This window comes from Diabrotica virgifera, chromosome 1, assembly GCF_917563875.1.
Source record: "Diabrotica virgifera virgifera chromosome 1, PGI_DIABVI_V3a".
Lineage (NCBI taxonomy): Eukaryota > Metazoa > Arthropoda > Insecta > Coleoptera > Chrysomelidae > Diabrotica > Diabrotica virgifera.
Genome location: NC_065443.1, coordinates 179,049,511 through 179,062,215, shown reverse-complemented (window position 1 = coordinate 179,062,215; position 12,705 = coordinate 179,049,511). Strand labels below are relative to the sequence as shown.

General features: G+C 30.3%; 2 long non-coding RNA genes across 2 annotated transcripts; both read right to left on the bottom strand.

Moving 5' to 3' along the window:
* Positions 1–3,395: 3,395 nt before the first annotated feature.
* Positions 3,396–5,071, bottom strand: LOC126878911 (uncharacterized). The gene is made up of 3 exons (XR_007695874.1): positions 4,776–5,071; positions 4,524–4,715; positions 3,396–4,461 (listed from the first exon to the last, which is right to left on the bottom strand). It is a non-coding gene; the product is annotated as an uncharacterized LOC126878911 (long non-coding RNA).
* A 2,569-nt stretch (positions 5,072–7,640) lies between these two features.
* On the bottom strand, positions 7,641–9,514 carry LOC126878910 (uncharacterized). The gene is made up of 3 exons (XR_007695873.1): positions 9,025–9,514; positions 8,773–8,964; positions 7,641–8,710 (listed from the first exon to the last, which is right to left on the bottom strand). It is a non-coding gene; the product is annotated as an uncharacterized LOC126878910 (long non-coding RNA).
* Positions 9,515–12,705: the final 3,191 nt, after the last annotated feature.

Sequence of the window (12,705 nt, the reverse complement as noted above, 5' to 3'; positions counted from 1 at the left end):
TGATGTAAAGTGCACTTAATAAACATTCACGACATCTATGATCTATAATACCAATTTAACATTTAAACCGAGCATTTTAAATCGGAGACGCTAATGAGTTTTTTTGCAATAGCGCATGCGCAGTATCATTTAGTAGTTTTTAGTAGATTTTCGACCTGGTTGTTGGTAGATCCTCTAAAAAATAGCAGGCGAGCATTCACGGATATCCTATGTATATCTCGAACAGTGTTGCCAATGCAAAAATAAAAATTATCCGAATGTTGTGAGCCAAATATCCGAAATTATCCGAATCTAATTAAATGGCATAATTGACATTGACAGTTGACATTTGTACATTGGTCGATGACCTTGACTTGACACAATGTCATATCCAATATGGCGACGAGCAGGTTTTTATGTTTTATTATGGAATATTATGTTATTAATTAACTATTAAAATTATTAATTATTCATATATTTATATAATACAATATAATTTTATAATTATATATTTTATATGGAACAGAGTATACTACAAAAGAGTTGTTCCGCCATATTGGATAGTGCGTTTTTGTCAATGGAATCGAGCCCATGCCATCTACTTAACCGTATGTCATATCCCCTCTCCCCCATATCACTCTAGATGACAAATAATGGCAATAGCAAGAAAACTTGTATGTTGTAAGGTTAATAGAAATATATTTATTAAAATAAAAAGCATAACAAATAATACCTTGAATTATCCGAAATTATCCAAAAAATTGTTCAATCCGAAAATTATCCGATGGTCCATGAAATTATCCGAAAATCGGATAATTATCCGGACATTGGCAACACTGATCTCGAATATGCCTACCCTAGCGGCTAAAGATACAGTGCGGCTCCCTAATTTGCGCGTGCGTGTCCTCAACTCCAACGTTGCCGTTTCCGAGATAGTTTGAAGGACAAATTACGTTGAGAAAGAAGAAACGCGTCTAACTTCAATTGTATTTTGTATTTGTCACTGTCACATCTTTGATCGGATTATTGGATATGGGATTTATTCTTAGCCCCGTATTTATAGTCAGTACTCAAGACTGATCTCGAGACCGGTCTCAGCCAAGACGATCTTACGGCAACGTCGAGCTCAAGACCACGTTCTGTTTTATAAACGAGTCTTCGGCTGATCTCGGCCAAGATTGATCTCGAGGCTGGAAAATTATGGATTTTAAGCAATTTTGACATAGAACACCAACTAAAAACTGTCAATCGTCAAGTTAAATATCTTTGAAATGTTTTTATATTTATTTTGTTTTTTGAAAATGGATTATTAAAATGTTTTCAGTTAAATAAAGTTTATTTTATTAGTGGATAGTTTACATTTTTATTTTTTCTAAATCTTACATGCTATTTGTTCAAAGGTTAATGACCTCTCATTTCTTTCCATTATGAGGTAAAGGATTTCTTTTCTTTGTGGTAAAGGATTGCATATTAAAGGAAAGTATAAATATATTCTTTGATATTACCCCAGTATATAACAGAATACTGTGATATTACTTTATTCTTCGTTGGAGATATCCTTTATTTCTTCTGAGAGAAAGCAAATAAAACTATGGTACTTCCTAGTATTACCTGCCTTTTTATTAATGGTGTAAGCTTTCTTGTATGTTTATATTCTTCATCTGACTTAAAACAAAGAAGAAACCATGACAGGTGGAACTTATATAAAATGCAATTACTATTTTCATGGGAATAAGCTGCAATTTAAGTTTGAAATTAAATTTATTTAATGTTTAAATTCTTAAAGACAGGTCACATGCTATAAATTTTGTGACGGATATTATTGAGTTAAAGTTGATTTTATGTAATCGAATTAACTATATTTTAATAAAATCATCCCAGGAACGCAACTCATAAATATTGGCTATATTGCTTTAAAGTCATCTACTCCAAAATGTATAAATATATGTCTGAATTGTCAATATGAATGAGTCAGATAAAATTAAATTATTAGAAGAATTTTTATCAAGCAACAACAATATTGATATAAAATATTAACAATCTTACCCAAATAACAGCACAAAAGTAAATATAGCCTATCCATTTCTACTGGACATTAACGCTCCTCCTCCAATTCTACACTTCTATATCATCCAAATCTCCTTACTGCTTCTAACAACTCTTTTCATGGTCTTTCTCTTTTTTTTTCCTCCAAAAATAATCTGTTACATGTCGCTCTTACATTCAAGTAATGTTGACCTAGCCACCTGACTTTCCATATCTATTATTTTTTGCCAGTCCTAACTCAGAACTGCCAGCCCCTACCAGTACTATGTCTATTTTCATTTCATCTTTCTTATTAATTGTTTCAAGTGCCACAAGCATACAATGCCACTTAAATAACTGCTTCATAATACATTTTTGCATTATAGTTGTCCTACATACGTTTTTGACTTCAATCATATACCATCGATCTGCTTACTAGCTTACTCTTAGTAGTATCTTTTCTATTTCTTTTTCTTCTTCCCATTTATCAATTATTGCCACTCCTAAATACTTGAATTGGTTGATATTTTCAATTTTGTATGCCTTTGTTCCTGTTTTTAGTGTGAAAAATTTATTCTACTTCATCTCTCCATACATTTCAATACACTTAATATTTTATTTTTGTTTCATTTATAGACATGCAATTTTCTTGCTTCACCTCTCAAGTTTCTAAACAACTTCAGCTTTTTTTCTTGTTAAGAGGACTATGTCATCTGCATAAATAATGGTATACAGTGATGAGCGTGCTATTAACTGGCAAAATGACACAAAAGATGGAAACATATAGTACGTTGTGAAATAAAAGGAGATGAAACTAGTAGAGGTGTACAATTATCAACCTACAAATTTACATTACATTACATAATTTCCCACCTTTAGACCTCTGCGACAGTTGTCATACTCCTCCCACACATCTAAAGGTGACAAACTATGTCATGTAAATTTATAGGTTTCTATAGATAATTTTACATCTCTTTTTATTTCACAACATATGTTTTCCATTTTTTGCGCTATTTTGCTGGTTATTAGAGTGCTGTTTACACGCCTGGACCTCGGAGGTAATCTACACTATGTCGACATGGTGTTTTTTTATTAGTTGGATTATACACATTGGTTATATATTATCATTAAAATATAGTCATATTGTCTTTTAACTAATTATGGGATACATCAGATTTTTATTAACATCCTAAGTGCTCTAAACTTTGTTGCAAACAAACGCTAAACACAGTTGCTCGAAATGACATAGTGTAGTTTACCTCTGAGGTCCAGATGTGTAATTAATTTTATATTTGGTAAGGAAAGGTTTGTCAAATAAATACTTATTTAAGAAGAGGGAAACTCATACTCATTTATTTTAAAATAAAATATAAAAAATACATATTAAGAAATAAAATAAAAAATAATATATCTAACATAATACAGATTCAATAATGTATTCTCAGAATAAATAAACAAATTCCAGTTGAACAAGAGAAAGACAGAAGGTATATTTATATTCCAAAAATATATGGTGAAAGTACAATAGTAGAGTAGCAGTAGACAGGTAGGTAAAATAAATGATGATAAATTGATAAAGCACTGGAAACAACGATAAAGCACTAGAATCAGGCTAAATAGCATCTAAAATATGAAGACCAGAGAAGATATAATTTTGAACTATACAGGGCATACCACGATTCATATACATTCATCAAAATAGGACCACGTTCTAAGAGGAAAGATGGAAGCATATGAAATATAATTTTGAACTATACAGGGCATACCACGATCCATATACATTCATCAAAATAGGACCACGTTCTAAGAGGAAGGATAGAAGCATATGAAATATAATTTTGAACTATACAGGGCATACCACGATCCATATGCATTCATCAAAATAGGACCACGTTCTAAGAGGAAGGATGGAAGCATATGAAATACTTTCCAAAATAAACACACAAATGTCAGCTGGACATATAACGAGAGAAAGACTATAGATTAGATATAAGGAACAAACAGAATAAGACATTGATATTTTAAAAATAAAAAATTGCAAGAACAAATCCTGAAATAGATTGGAATGGAGCTGTATTCCTCAAGAGACCAAAACTCAAACAAAAAGGGCTGTCGAACAATGATCATGATATTTTGAGAAATAATAGACAAAAAAATCAAACACAATAAGAGTAGGTATTCAATAATGTATTCTCATGCAAAATATTGTTGAAAAAAATGTCACCAAAAATTTAGAAATTGTTCCACATCATTAACATGTCTATTTACCACCAGATCATTATTTACCTAGATTGTAAGGTACTGCTGTAGCACATATTATTGCAAGACATGTATATAATTTGGTTTGTAGACCTTGTTGAAGACAAGGAAACTCTTTTCCAGGTTCCAAATAGCTTTTCTACATTTCTTGTGCTCACATGAGTACTATGGTAAAAATCTTATTTTCTTGATCATTACCTAAAAAGATATTTATGTCTATTAAATAACCTACTATTTATTTAGCAATTATCAATAAATACCTGGGTGTAATACTGGGGTAAGTAGATAGTGTCTGCATGCATACCCACTACTGTCATCTATTCCTATTAATAATCCTGGAATTTCACTTCTTTCCATTTCACAATTTCACTCTTAATGCTCTTAGATCAAATATTGAATGACTTGATAACCTTGTTGTTGAACAATAATACACATAATTTCTCTTCTAGTACCTACAAATTCATTTACATAAGAGCCTGAATAACATAATATATTGTATGTCTTTACAGTACCTGTACATTTTTGGAAAGCGGGGTCCTCATAAAAACTGGTTATATTCCTATAAGTAGCATAAAACCTTTATTGTTTAAGTTAATGCGCTGATTCGCTGATGAACTTCAATATTGTAATACTCCATTGTATTTTAGATTATATTTTTATCTTGAATATATCGCTTTTGTATACTTCCCGGGCGATTTTCTTCTCCAATATTATCAATAAACTCTAAAAATGCTTTTACTTCTTCATACATTTTTGTTGTAATTAGAAAAACAAAAACTATATGTTGGAACTGAATTTAAAATATTCAAAATTCAAACAATAACAAACAAAGTTAGGTTAGAATCGCGGTTTTGAGGAAGGTCGATCGATGACTTGAGATTCGCCTGTCATTTTACACTTCCCAAGACAACGTCGTGTCTCGAGATCGGTTTATAAAACACAAAGTTGGTTCAAGGTCGGTCTTGAGCATCGACGCTGTCTTGAGACTCGACTATAAATACGGGCCTTAGCCCCGTATTTATAGTCAGTACTCAAGACTGATCTCGAGACCGGTCTCAGCCAAGACGATCTTACGGCAACGTCGAGCTCAAGACCACGTTCTGTTTTATAAACGAGTCTTCGGCTGATCTCGGCCAAGATTGATCTCGAGGCTGGAAAATTATGGATTTTAAGCAATTTTGACATAGAACACCAACTAAAAACTGTCAATCGTCAAGTTAAATATCTTTGAAATGTTTTTATATTTATTTTGTTTTTTGAAAATGGATTATTAAAATGTTTTCAGTTAAATAAAGTTTATTTTATTAGTGGATAGTTTACATTTTTATTTTTTCTAAATCTTACATGCTATTTGTTCAAAGGTTAATGACCTCTCATTTCTTTCCATTATGAGGTAAAGGATTTCTTTTCTTTGTGGTAAAGGATTGCATATTAAAGGAAAGTATAAATATATTCTTTGATATTACCCCAGTATATAACAGAATACTGTGATATTACTTTATTCTTCGTTGGAGATATCCTTTATTTCTTCTGAGAGAAAGCAAATAAAACTATGGTACTTCCTAGTATTACCTGCCTTTTTATTAATGGTGTAAGCTTTCTTGTATGTTTATATTCTTCATCTGACTTAAAACAAAGAAGAAACCATGACAGGTGGAACTTATATAAAATGCAATTACTATTTTCATGGGAATAAGCTGCAATTTAAGTTTGAAATTAAATTTATTTAATGTTTAAATTCTTAAAGACAGATCACATGCTATAAATTTTGTGACGGATATTATTGAGTTAAAGTTGATTTTATGTAATCGAATTAACTATATTTTAATAAAATCGTCCCAGGAACGCAACTCATAAATATTGGCTATATTGCTTTAAAGTCATCTACTCTAAAATGTATAAATATATGTCTGAATTGTCAATATGAATGAGTCAGATAAAATTAAATTATTAGAAGAATTTTTATCAAGCAACAACAATATTGATATAAAATATTAACAATCTTACCCAAATAACAGCACAAAAGTAAATATAGCCTATCCATTTCTACTGGACATTAACGCTCCTCCTCCAATTCTACACTTCTATATCATCCAAATCTCCTTACTGCTTCTAACAACTCTTTTCATGGTCTTTCTCTTTTTTTTTCCTCCAAAAATAATCTCTTACATGTCGCTCTTACATTCAAGTAATGTTGACCTAGCCACCTGACTTTCCATATCTATTATTTTTTGCCAGTCCTAACTCAGAACTGCCAGCCCCTACCAGTACTATGTCTATTTTCATTTCATCTTTCTTATTAATTTGTTTCAAGTGCCACAAGCATACAATGCCACTTAAATAACTGCTTCATAATACATTTTTGCATTATAGTTGTCCTACATACGTTTTTGACTTCAATCATATACCATCGATCTGCTTACTAGCTTACTCTTAGTAGTATCTTTTCTATTTCTTTTTCTTCCCATTTATCAATTATTGCCACTCCTAAATACTTGAATTGGTTGATATTTTCAATTTTGTATGCCTTTGTTCCTGTTTTTAGTGTGAAAAATTTATTCTACTTCATCTCTCCACACATTTCAATACACTTAATATTTTATTTTTGTTTCATTTATAGACATGCAATTTTCTTGCTTCACCTCTCAAGTTTCTAAACAACTTCAGCTTTTTTTCTTGTTAAAGAGGACTATGTCATCTGCATAAATAATGGTATACAGTGATAAGCGTGCTATTAACTGGCAAAATGACACAAAAGATGGAAACATATAGTACGTTGTGAAATAAAAGGAGATGAAACTAGTAGAGGTGTACAATTATCAACCTACAAATTTACATTACATTACATAATTTCCCACCTTTAGACCTCTGCGACAGTTGTCATACTCCTCCCACACATCTAAAGGTGACAAACTATGTCATGTAAATGTATAGGTTTCTATAGATAATTTTACATCTCTTTTTATTTCACAACATATGTTTTCCATTTTTTGCGCTATTTTGCTGGTTATTAGAGTGCTGTTTACACGCCTGGACCTCGGAGGTAATCTACACTATGTCGACATGGTGTTTTTTTATTAGTTGGATTATACACATTGGTTATATATTATCATTAAAATATAGTCATATTGTCTTTTAACTAATTATTGGGATATATCAGATTTTTATTAACATCCTAAGTGCTCTAAACTTTGTTGCAAACAAACGCTAAACATAGTTGCTCGAAATGACATAGTGTAGTTTACCTCTGAGGTCCAGATGTGTAATTAATTTTATATTTGGTAAGGAAAGGTTTGTCAAATAAATACTTATTTAAGAAGAGGGAAACTCATACTCATTTATTTTAAAATAAAATATAAAAAATACATATTAAGAAATAAAATAAAAAATAATATATCTAACATAATACAGATTCAATAATGTATTCTCAGAATAAATAAACAAATTCCAGTTGAACAAGAGAAAGACAGAAGGTATATTTACATTCCAAAAATATATGGTGAAAGTACAATAGTAGAGTAGCAGTAGACAGGTAGGTAAAATAAATGATGATAAATTGATAAAGCACTGGAAACAACGATAAAGCACTAGAATCAGGCTAAATAGCATCTAAAATATGAAGACCAGAGAAGATATAATTTTGAACTATACAGGGCATACCACGATCCATATACATTCATCAAAATAGGACCACGTTCTAAGAGGAAAGATGGAAGCATATGAAATATAATTTTGAACTATACAGGGCATACCACGATCCATATACATTCATCAAAATAGGACCACGTTCTAAGAGGAAGGATAGAAGCATATGAAATATAATTTTGAACTATACAGGGCATACCACGATCCATATGCATTCATCAAAATAGGACCACGTTCTAAGAGGAAGGATGGAAGCATATGAAATACTTTCCAAAATAAACACACAAATGTCAGCTGGACATATAACGAGAGAAAGACTATAGATTAGATATAAGGAACAAACAGAATAAGACATTGATATTTTAAAAATAAAAAATTGCAAGAACAAATCCTGAAATAGATTGGAATGGAGCTGTATTCCTCAAGAGACCAAAACTCAAACAAAAAGGGCTGTCGAACAATGATCATGATATTTTGAGAAATAATAGACAAAAAAATCAAACACAATAAGAGTAGGTATTCAATAATGTATTCTCATGCAAAATATTGTTGAAAAAAATGTCACCAAAAATTTAGAGATTGTTCCACATCATTAACATGTCTATTTACCACCAGATCATTATTTACCTAGATTGTAAGGTACTGCTGTAGCACATATTATTGCAAGACATGTATATAATTTGGTTTGTAGACCTTGTTGAAGACAAGGAAACTCTCTTTTCCAGGTTCCAAATAGCTTTTCTACATTTCTTGTTCTCACATGAGTACTATGGTAAAAATATCTTATTTTCTTGATCATTACCTAAAAAGATATTTATGTCTATTAAATAACCTACTATTTATTTAGCAATTATCAATAAATACCTGGGTGTAATACTGGGGTAAGTAGATAGTGTCTGCATGCATACCCACTACTGTCATCTATTCCTATTAATAATCCTGGAATTTCACTTCTTTCCATTTCACAATTTCACTCTTAATGCTCTTAGATCAAATATTGAATGACTTGATAACCTTGTTGTTGAACAATAATACACATAATTTCTCTTCTAGTACCTACAAATTCACTTACATAAGAGCCTGAATAACATAATATATTGTATGTCTTTACAGTACCTGTACATTTTTGGAAAGCGGGGTCCTCATAAAAACTGGTTATATTCCTATAAGTAGCATAAAACCTTTATTGTTTAAGTTAATGCGCTGATTCGCTGATGAACTTCAATATTGTAATACTCCATTGTATTTTAGATTATATTTTTATCTTGATATATCGCTTTTGTATACTTACCGGGCGATTTTCTTCTCCAATATTATCAATAAACTCTAAAAATGCTTTTACTTCTTCATACATTTTTGTTGTAATTAGAAAAACAAAAAATATATGTTGGAACTGAATTTAAAATATTCAAAATTCAAACAATAACAAACAAAGTTAGGTTAGAATCGCGGTCTTGAGGAAGGTCGATCGATGACTTGAGATTCGCCTGTCATTTTACACTTCCCAAGACAACGTCGTGTCTCGAGATCGGTTTATAAAACACAAAGTTGGTTCAAGGTCGGTCTTGAGCATCGACGCTGTCTTGAGACTCGACTATAAATACGGGCCTTAGACAAGGACTCTTTCCTTGTCTAAGGATTTATTTTTATATTTGGATCTGAGTTGGTTATGTATGTCCTGTTTTATTCATTAAAAAGGATTCCTAAATAAAAGTTTATTCTCAGATATAGATTATGCATGGTTTGACCCAAATCAATATGAAACAAGGACATTTATTGAAGCTATAAATATAATTTGTAAATAATTTTAAACTGTTAATTACAAGAATCACATAGACATTCTTTTTAATTATTAATTTAGACATTTTTGTGTAGAAATAAATATTTTTAGTAGGTATAGATATATAAGATGTAATTTCAATTAATTTGAATGCACAAATATGCTTGTGAAATTGTGGAAAAGCTTAAGATTTGTTAAAATTCTGTATTAAAAAGTACAGTTCAATTCAACAGATATAACATAATATACGTATGGCATTAACAATATAAACAGGTTAATACAATAAAACAAAGGTTTTTGGAATTTTAATCCTTTATTATTTAGATATAGGGCCGGTACTTTGTCCCGGTTAAACTGCCATTAGCTAACTGGGGTTTAATCAGGACAGAAATGTATGCATAACATAGACATAAACACAATTGTACTTATTATTATGATTAGGAGTGCGAAATTGGAAAACCAAGGTGAGGGATAGGAAGCTGATTCTGGAACAGGTCAAGACCCACCATGGGTTGCAGAGCCAATGATGATGATATTATGATTATACATGATATTACAACGCAAGAGGCCCAAAGAGGTTCTTTTCTGTCCCGATTAGCTAACCGAGGTTTAACGGGGACATAAGTCCCATAATCTATAAAGTTTTGAGCCAAAAGTATGTATTACACTTTCATTTTCATGTCATCAGCATTTGTTTATTTAAACATACTGTCAAAAAAATTAATAAAAAAAACACCATAAAGCTAATTTTTCTATTATTATTTTTGTCCTTTAAAATAACTTCCTTGTTCATACATTTTTGCTAGTTGTGGAAGGCCTTTTAACAGAATGAGATATAAAATAAATTTTAAAGGATACTCAAAATCAAACACCAATATCATGTATTTATAAATTGCTAATAATAAAATACTTAAAATCAAATCAGTCACCAATATAATATACCTATTTATTTATAAATTTATTAACAAACTGCAGTCCAATAAAAATAAAATTATCAACATTATACTACATAACAATGATTTTCCTTTCATGTTCGAAGCATACACTACCAACATTCGTTGGAATATATTCTTTTTAGTATGTGTGTAGTAGAAGCATAGCATGTACTATAAAAACATTCTAAATTTCATGTTTTTTGCATATACTTCGAAGAATATTCTCGGACCAAATATACTGAGCACATTCATGTATGTAGTTACTTAGAATATTCGTAAAAGTTTATTCTTGGAATAAACCTTTTAGGCTATTGATTATGTTCAAAATAAGAGAACTAAAAGGAACTACAACGTTAACGGAATTTTATTGTCTCATATCTGTCTCTAAATTAGAAAAAAACATGGAGTGCTACCATTGAAATGAGTGAGTTTTTGAGAAAGGGGTGAATTAGTCCCTAGTCACAGGGCGAATTAGGGTGAGTTCTATGCAATTTTGATATAAACACATCTACAGGAAAATTGTTCCAGGTTAAATTTACTATCCAAACATCACATTTTAAAGTCAAAAATATTTTTTTTTACAAAAATAATATATTCAAAATAAAAGCAAGAAAAAAACACGAAAGAAAGCAATTTTGTTTTTAGCCCCATAACTATTTTCCACAGGGATATAGGTATAGGCATTGCTTTAGCGAAAAATAACTTCCATCCTTCCTCTTTAAAATGAAGTTTGGTAAAATTCTCTAAGATTTATAGTTTCCGAAATAGGATTTTTCTAAGTTTGCCGCTCACAGCATTTTTGGGCAATTTTCCCCATTATTTCGCAAACATTGTTCTGTAACTATTTCGTGCGCATTTCTACGTATATGCAATAGTAGAAAGAGAAATTAATTACCTTTAAAATAGTCTATTGTATAAGGTTATTTATACAGCTCTTTCTAAGGAAGTTATGCTTTTTCAAATTTCTCATTATGACTTTTTTTCTTGTACATTTAAGTATATACATTGTGGAATAAAAAAGCTTATTTTCTTTACTTTAAAATGGTGTATTGCAAAAAATTCTAGGACAATTCTTAAACACGATATCCGTAGGATATCCAAGAGTATCTGTACTTTGAGAAAAATTTTAAATTTTTTTTATTCTTTTCAATTAGAAAAATATGATTGCATATTATATCATAATTTTTTTTTCATAAAGTTAATAATAAAAAAGTTTTCCATAGGGTTCCAATCTTGTTTAAAAATAGTCCCAGAATTTTTTACGATACACCATTTTAAAGTAAATAAAATAAGCTTTCTTTTTTATTAGACAATAATATACCTACCAATTATATACCTACATATACAATAAAAAAAGTTATAATGAGAAATTTAAAAATAATCATAAAATATATCAAAAATCATTAAAAGTATAAAACTTTTTAAAGGTAATTGACCTTTTTTCCTATTAAATGTAACATTGCATATACCTAAAGCTACGTAGAAAAAAGTTACAGAACAATGTTTGAGAAGTAACAAGGAAAATGGGCCAAAATCGCTGTGAGTGGCGAACTTTGAAAAATCATATTTTGGAAATCATAAATCATAGAGACTTCTACTAAATGTAATTTTAAAGAGTAAGGATTGAAGTTTTTTTTCTTGCTTTTCTTTTGAATATATTTTTGTAAAAAAAAATATTTTTAACTTTAAAATGTAATGTTTCGATAGTAAATTTAACCTGGAACAATTTTCCTGCAGATGTGTTTGTACCAAAAGTGCATAGAACTCACCCTAATTCGTCCTGTGCCTAGGGATTAATTCACCCCTTTCTCAAAAGCTCACCCCTTTAAATGGTAGCACTCCGCGGGTTTTTCATATTTAAAGTCCATTGACTATATGAAACAATAAAACCCTGTTAACGTTGTAGTTCCTTTCTAAAATACATAATCAATAGTCTATTTATCGAATATTGAATATCGAATCTACCAAGAACATGAAATTGTTATGTGGGAACCATTTAGGCTTGAGTTAAATGGAGAATAATCTTTTAAAACAAACACACACACACACACACATTTAGTTACACTAGATTTGCTCCTGGTT